This window comes from Acipenser ruthenus, chromosome 4, assembly GCF_902713425.1.
Source record: "Acipenser ruthenus chromosome 4, fAciRut3.2 maternal haplotype, whole genome shotgun sequence".
Taxonomy (NCBI): Eukaryota; Metazoa; Chordata; class Actinopteri; order Acipenseriformes; family Acipenseridae; genus Acipenser; species Acipenser ruthenus.
Genome location: NC_081192.1, coordinates 40,219,038 through 40,225,976, shown reverse-complemented (window position 1 = coordinate 40,225,976; position 6,939 = coordinate 40,219,038).

Sequence of the window (6,939 nt, the reverse complement as noted above, 5' to 3'; positions counted from 1 at the left end):
CCTCTCTTATGTACAGGTTGGGATGATATGGTCTAGATAGTTCACGGAATAAGAGTGAGACTCTATTGAATGTCCCCAGCATTGACATATCTAGATTGAGAGATAACTCAATAATTTTTTTATAAGATTTCTGATGGTAGGTATTGAGCTCCATGCTCATTGTCAGGATTCACTACCATGTCAACCAAAGGGTTAGCCATAGACTGAACTTCAGGGTTAGCCAGAGGCCCAGGTTCAGGGTGAGCCAGAGGGCCAGGTTCAAGGTCAACCAGAAGTCCAGGTTCAGGGTCAGCCACAGGGCCAGGTTCAGGGTTAGCCAGAAGGTAAGGTTCAAGGTCAACCCGAAGTCCAAGTTCAGGGTCAGCCAGAATGCCAGGGTCAGGGTCAGCCAGAGGGTCGGGTTGGGGGTCAACTCCAGTAGGTGTTGGACCTGGTTTTCTGAAAGACAGTCTATGCCTCTCTGCCTCCTGAATGGCCTGAATATAAGGAAAAATTGGTCCATTTAAACTTACATAATGTTCCCCGTGTCCCTCAGCAAAATGTCCAAGAACCAAAAGAGGCAAGCTTTCACAATAACAACCGGAAGGTGAGATAACAGAGGTTGCATCCAAACCAAGAGTTGACACAACAAACTGAACATTGAATATCTATCTGGGAGGCTCTTTGAAGAATTATGTGGTCACCATATGTGCCATGTTGTGCCATCCTCTGTAAATAATCCCCCCATGTCCCCTCCACATACTCAGAAAGTGGCGTCCCATCCACTCCATGCGGATGAAATGTTAGATCAGCCACAATTCTCGCAATGTTGATGCAGAACGGAATATTCCAATGGTCACCAATTGGTCAGCAACAGCAGCAAATTGGCAACTGCCATCTGGAATCGGGTCTAAACGAATGTTCAGGTTTGATGATTCAAAAGACTCCAATCTCTCCTCATGTGTGTAAGGAATTAGCAGGTGGGTTTGCTGAACTGTTTTGGGCTGAGACTTTGGGCGGTGCTGTTCGTCCAGTCTTGTGACACTGGTCACATCAGACACTGAAAACCACTTTTGTGTTGGAGTGGGGCTATTGGGCATATGGAACTGAACCTTATATTTGTGCAACTTTAGGTTTCTTTTCACAACTAAACCTGGTAATACAAAGTGCCTTTGTGAAACTCTACGATTACCGCTCTTCACCCTGACCAACACATTGTCATTTACCCTGTATATAGAGGCTTTATGACTTCCAGACAAAGTCATTCGTCTTGTGCAGCGTTGTGTTGCCTTTCGTGCCCTTCTCCCAATCTTCATTCGGTTATCCTCAAAAGCCTATGCTTTTGGATAGGCAGTGTTTTGTGGGTTGGTAGACAGTGTTCTTCATGAACTTGAGCTGGGGAACAGGTTAACCGATTGGACAGTCTATGACTTTTTCTTCATTAGTACACCTGAAAAGGAGACATCCAACTTAAAACCTCCTTTGGGTCTTCATTCATTATCCTGGCATAAATTGGTAAATGCTTGACCCAGTTGACTCCTCCTTGTTGATAGTTAACTAGGTCATACATAATCTTTTTCCTCAGTACACGGTGGCTCCTCTCAACTTTACCCTGGCTCTGGGGATGATATGGCGAGCTCTGAATTATTTTCACCTGAAGGGATTCCATGAGTTTTCGTACTGCACCTTTGAATTCCTTTCCTTGATCATGTTGTAAAATCTTTGGTGGACCATGCTCAGAGTAAATGTCCTCAAGATGTTTGGCAATCTCAGCGCTGTGTTTACTCTTCAATGGTCTTAGCCATATGTATCTGCTAAATACATCTACTATGGTCAGGATATACCTATATGTGGCTTGGCCATGCGAAACTCTCCATTTGCCCATGTCAAGAAAGTCAATCTGGTGGAGATCTTGAACTGCTTTGGCTTTAATGGATTTTGGAATGGGTTTGTTTCCAAATATCATCTTATGCAGATGGTAGCGTCTTGACCTGTCCAATGTGCCTTGTACACTAGCTCGACTGATGCCAGAGTATTCTTCTGTAAGGTGTATGTTCACCTTTCTTGCACCAGAGCCTTTTGTTTCATCAAGAACCCTGTTCACAAGTGTAGGGATAGTTGACTTCTTAGCTACCAATTTTCCAGCAAATGTAATTGCCTGGCCATCCTCACTGAGGGCGTAAAGTTGCCTATTCCGCCACAGTCGAACAAGAGCAGCACGCTGGGTCCTTGATCTCTGTGCTACAGGGACATTAAATTCCCCCTTGAGTGCCTTGAGTATCACATCATAGGTCTCATCTGACATTGCTCTCTGTCCATGTCCTGCACATAACCAAATGATACAGGACAGGAGAAAGATTGTTTGCAGTATTCTCATTGTTCCAGATCTGTCAAATACATGAAATGGTGTTAAATAGTAAGCCTCATCTTTTTTATCACTACTGAGGTGCTGCAGTGTCAAACCCTGGTCCTGAAAAACTACAGAAGGTACATGCCCCCTAGTCCAATCAGACATGAGTACAATGGATTTTAAGAGACATTCAAGTTTGCATGGAATTGATGTGTACTGATTGGAAAGTGGCAGCAAACATTCTACAACCCTTTGAGGTACATTATTTCCTTCTATAAACTCTAAACTGAGGACATTACATGACCTAACATACAATATAAGCTTATGTATAACAGAGAGTTTCAATTAAAGGGCAATACACAGGTGTGTTACATAAACATATTATCAATCTCTTTGCACGTAGCAATTCCCCATAATGTTATTGATAGGTAGAAATTACATATAAAAAACAAACAACAATATTTCCAACACTTGGCTCTTATACAATGGTTTACGAAACACATAACTGTGTTAATTGGGAAGTTTTCCACACAAGCTCTGAAGGACCAGGGTTGAGATCTGCATTGTACATGTTGTCACTGGTATTATCAAATTGTCATAGATAGCTAATAATTAGCCTACAGTTAGCTATAGTCATTTAACTTTAATTAGAATGATCTCACTAATTTCTATATCCTCTTGCACTAAATATATGACGTTAATGTATGTGCATGAATCTCAACTAAATGAACTGTATTTACTAACTTAAATTAGATCACTAATTACCTTTCAACATGTGTGATAAGGACGACATAAGTTTGCAAACAACTGAAGAAAGCCTAATGTCAGAGTCACATGATGATAACTTGTCAATCAATGGCCATCTAGTGGTCAATTATGGGTACTGCAAAAGAAAATACACGTTTTCAAGAATGAACTGTAGATATAATTTTCTTCAGTTTTAGATTCTTTGTCGAGCTTGTAATGGCTGTATTCAAATAGCCAGGGATGTATATAGGGCAAACATTCTGATTTGGTAATACAAAAAACTTAAACACACAGTGATATAAGTATATTATTACATTATCGGCTCCAATTATTACAATTTTTATTATTTTTTATTAACCCAGCCAATAATGTAATAGCCAGCCAATAATGTAAGAACTTATTACATTATGGGCAAAAAGTTATTACATTATTGGTTCAGAAATTTTATTACATTATTGGTAAGTTATTACATTATTGACTTTTATTACATTAAGAATGGAAAATTTATTACGTTATTGGCAGTTATTACATTAACGGTAGTTATTACATTATTGGCTGCTACACTACCCTCAAACAAGTTTTGGGACAGATGAATATGCTGAATGCAGAATGACTGGACATGGACAGTTTTCTATAGAAAATAATATATTTTGCCACTTTACTATACAGTAGATGTTTCTGTTGATTTTGTTCATTCTAAAATAAATCTATCAGTATGTCTACATTTTGTAGAAATCTATAGGAATTATATATTAAACTATATTACAGTATATAAGCAACATTTTATTTATTGTTCCTTATTAAACTAGTTCTTAGGAGGACTGTTGGGATCCTAATGTAGACTAATCTTAGTACAAGATTACTGGGCAGCAGTGTGGAGTAGTGGTTAGGGCTCTGGACTCTTGACCGGAGGGTCGTGGGTTCAATCCCCGGTGGGGACACTGCTGCTGTACCCTTGAGCAAGGTACTTTACCTAGATTGCTCCAGTAAAAACCCAACTGTATAAATGGGTAATTGTATGTAAAAATAATGTGATCTCTTGTAACAATTAATGTGATCTCTTGTAACAATTGTAAGTCGCCCTGGATAAAGGCGTCTGCTAAGAAATAAATAATAATAATAATAATAATACAATTACACCCACAAGCTAAAAGCAATGCAAAGTGACAATAGTTTCCAGCAAAGGCAGCATTTGTATTCACATGAAAACATCTAGATCAGCATGTTTTTATCTATAGGGTATGTTTTATAGACATGCAAGACTGCTATAAATCAACAATTATTTCCAAATTTCTATAGTATATTGTTTTCTATGCTTGACATATTTCTGTAGCTTACTCTGGTCACCATATTTCTATAAATTGCTATAGAGTAACAGTCTTGGAAACACCATTGGAGAAAGTACATTTTACAAATACAAATTAAGTACAAATTAAGAAAAAATGGCCCATCTAGTCATTATGCATTTATTCACCTGTCCAGTGATTATATATTGCCATATGTTTGATTCACTAATGTTTACCCATCTGTAATTAGCCTTTATTTTAGAGAAGTATTTGACCGATTTCACTTAGGCTGGAATTTAACCATGAAAATCGACAAAATCCAAAGGCTAACATGTTAATCAAAGTGTATTTGTTGGAAGAAGGGTTTACAAATCAAGACATTTTCTGTAATGATAATCTGAAAAAAATGTATCATTACCTGGACCAAACACAGTAATAAATAACAAAAAAATGTACTTCTTGTTGCAGATTAATACATTTAAATCATTTTCACTCTGACACAGTTCAACAACTGTAAGAACATTTTTCCCCACAGTTCTTGAGTGTATCAGTTTCAGAAATACATTTTAATACTGATTTGCCTTTGTCTGACTATAAAAAAAAAAAGCAAATTCTAAAAGCAAGTACGGACAGATTGTGAATTATTTTGAATTTTTCTAGGTGGGTTAGTTGATCGGGATGTGTGAATTTGGGCTATCAATATTGCAACATGTAAACACAAAAAGCTCACAAATTCTGTTTTATTTATAATAATGTTTATATGTATTTTTGTTTTAATAATGGGGCTACCTTATGTTATATTTTATTTATGATCCTTTGCTGATGTTACTCAATTGCAGACTCCAGGACATTAAAAAAATAAATATATACACTGTGGAATAAGTTCATATGGCTTGCAGCATAATGCTCTTTCCAATTACATTTTGAACTGTGCTCGACATTCTGGAAATAGCCACCCCAGTGCATTGCTGAGCCATGTCTTCATCTGCAGAGAGTGGGTGGTAAAGGATTTGTACCAGGCACATTTAATTTGAATTGTAAGTCTGGGATCAAATCCACTATACTGTTACATTTGTTTTTGCACACTGCTCATGGTTAAGCCTGTTATTCTGCCTCTGGTGTCCTAATACACATAGGAATGTGCTGCAGGGAGAAATACAATTAGACATTTGTGCTCACATCAAGACACTGTTAGTTCACCGAGAGCCTTTTATCAAGTTTATCCTAAAAGAAAATGCTTGTAAACACATTAATTGTCCTTTGTTTAGTGTGGTTTGGTCTTCATATATTTTACTAAATTATTCATTGAGCATGTAATGAGGGAATTACCGAAGAATAATTCCATGTTCTAATTAAAACTCTGACATTGATGATCTGACCAAGAACTTGAACTTGGTGATTTCATTGCACAACTACCATTTCAGAACCTTAGCTGAATGAGGACTCCAGTACAAAAGTATTTTAAAATGTTCTATGCTGCCCACAGGAAAATATGAGAGCTGAGCTTGGGGATCTGTTACCTGTAACACATGAAGTGAACTGGGAGAGAAAAACAAGTACTTTCATTAAATTTGTTCATTGGGCTTCACCTGAGAAAGTGAAAAATAAAGGTTTACTGTAAATTTAGCCCTGTAATGTACAGTATAAAGGCTGGTTCACACTGGGCATACAATTGACTGCAAATTTCAACCTGGGGCGCGAGCAGCCAGTTTCATCAAAAACTGGTCCACCGAGAACTCCACAGAGCGGGATACCAGTGGCCCAACGCCCTATTAAATGATTTTACATTGGTGTTTCCATTTTTTTGTCCACTACCTGTATATTTAATAGTCGCCATCCTCTACTAGTTGCGGTATATACATTTTTTTTCCTCCATAATAATGAACTGAAGTACTACCTCAATGGCCCAAGTACAGCATAACATAATAGACATAATTCCTGCAGTCTGATTGGCTGATAGGGTATACATAATGAACTACTGTACAGTTGGTGGATATTTGATTGTCTCATCTCATTATCGCTCTTGTTATCCTCAAATCTGTGGTAATGTATTATTTATTGCTTAACCCTTTATACATTGCATATTCATTAAGGGTTACTAAAACATATTTTATATGGTTCTGAAAGGAATTAGCAATGTAAATTACATTATCAATGTCCAACCTGTTTTCTATATCTATGTATTGCTGCTACTTGACCTAGCAAGAGCAGCAATTTTATAAATAATAATAATAATAATAATAATAATAATAATAATATTTTTTAAAAGTGTTTTCCACTTGAGAAATAGAAAATGCTATTTCTTTTTTTAAATAGGTATTTTGTAAATATTTGAATATTTAAGCCCATCATTGCATATAATTATTTTCTGTGAGAAGTTTAATTCTAATCTAACAAATAGCTAACAGTTTCTATTCCCAACTCATTCCTAACCAGTCCAAGCAGTTATTAACTAATAATTAAATTGACACTGCTCATCAGAAACTAGTGGTTAGTTTAACTCAATCTTCTAGCTAAACTGTTTAGTTAAGCATTAGCTATTGTTTGGGCAACCATAGAACAATTATATTTCATATT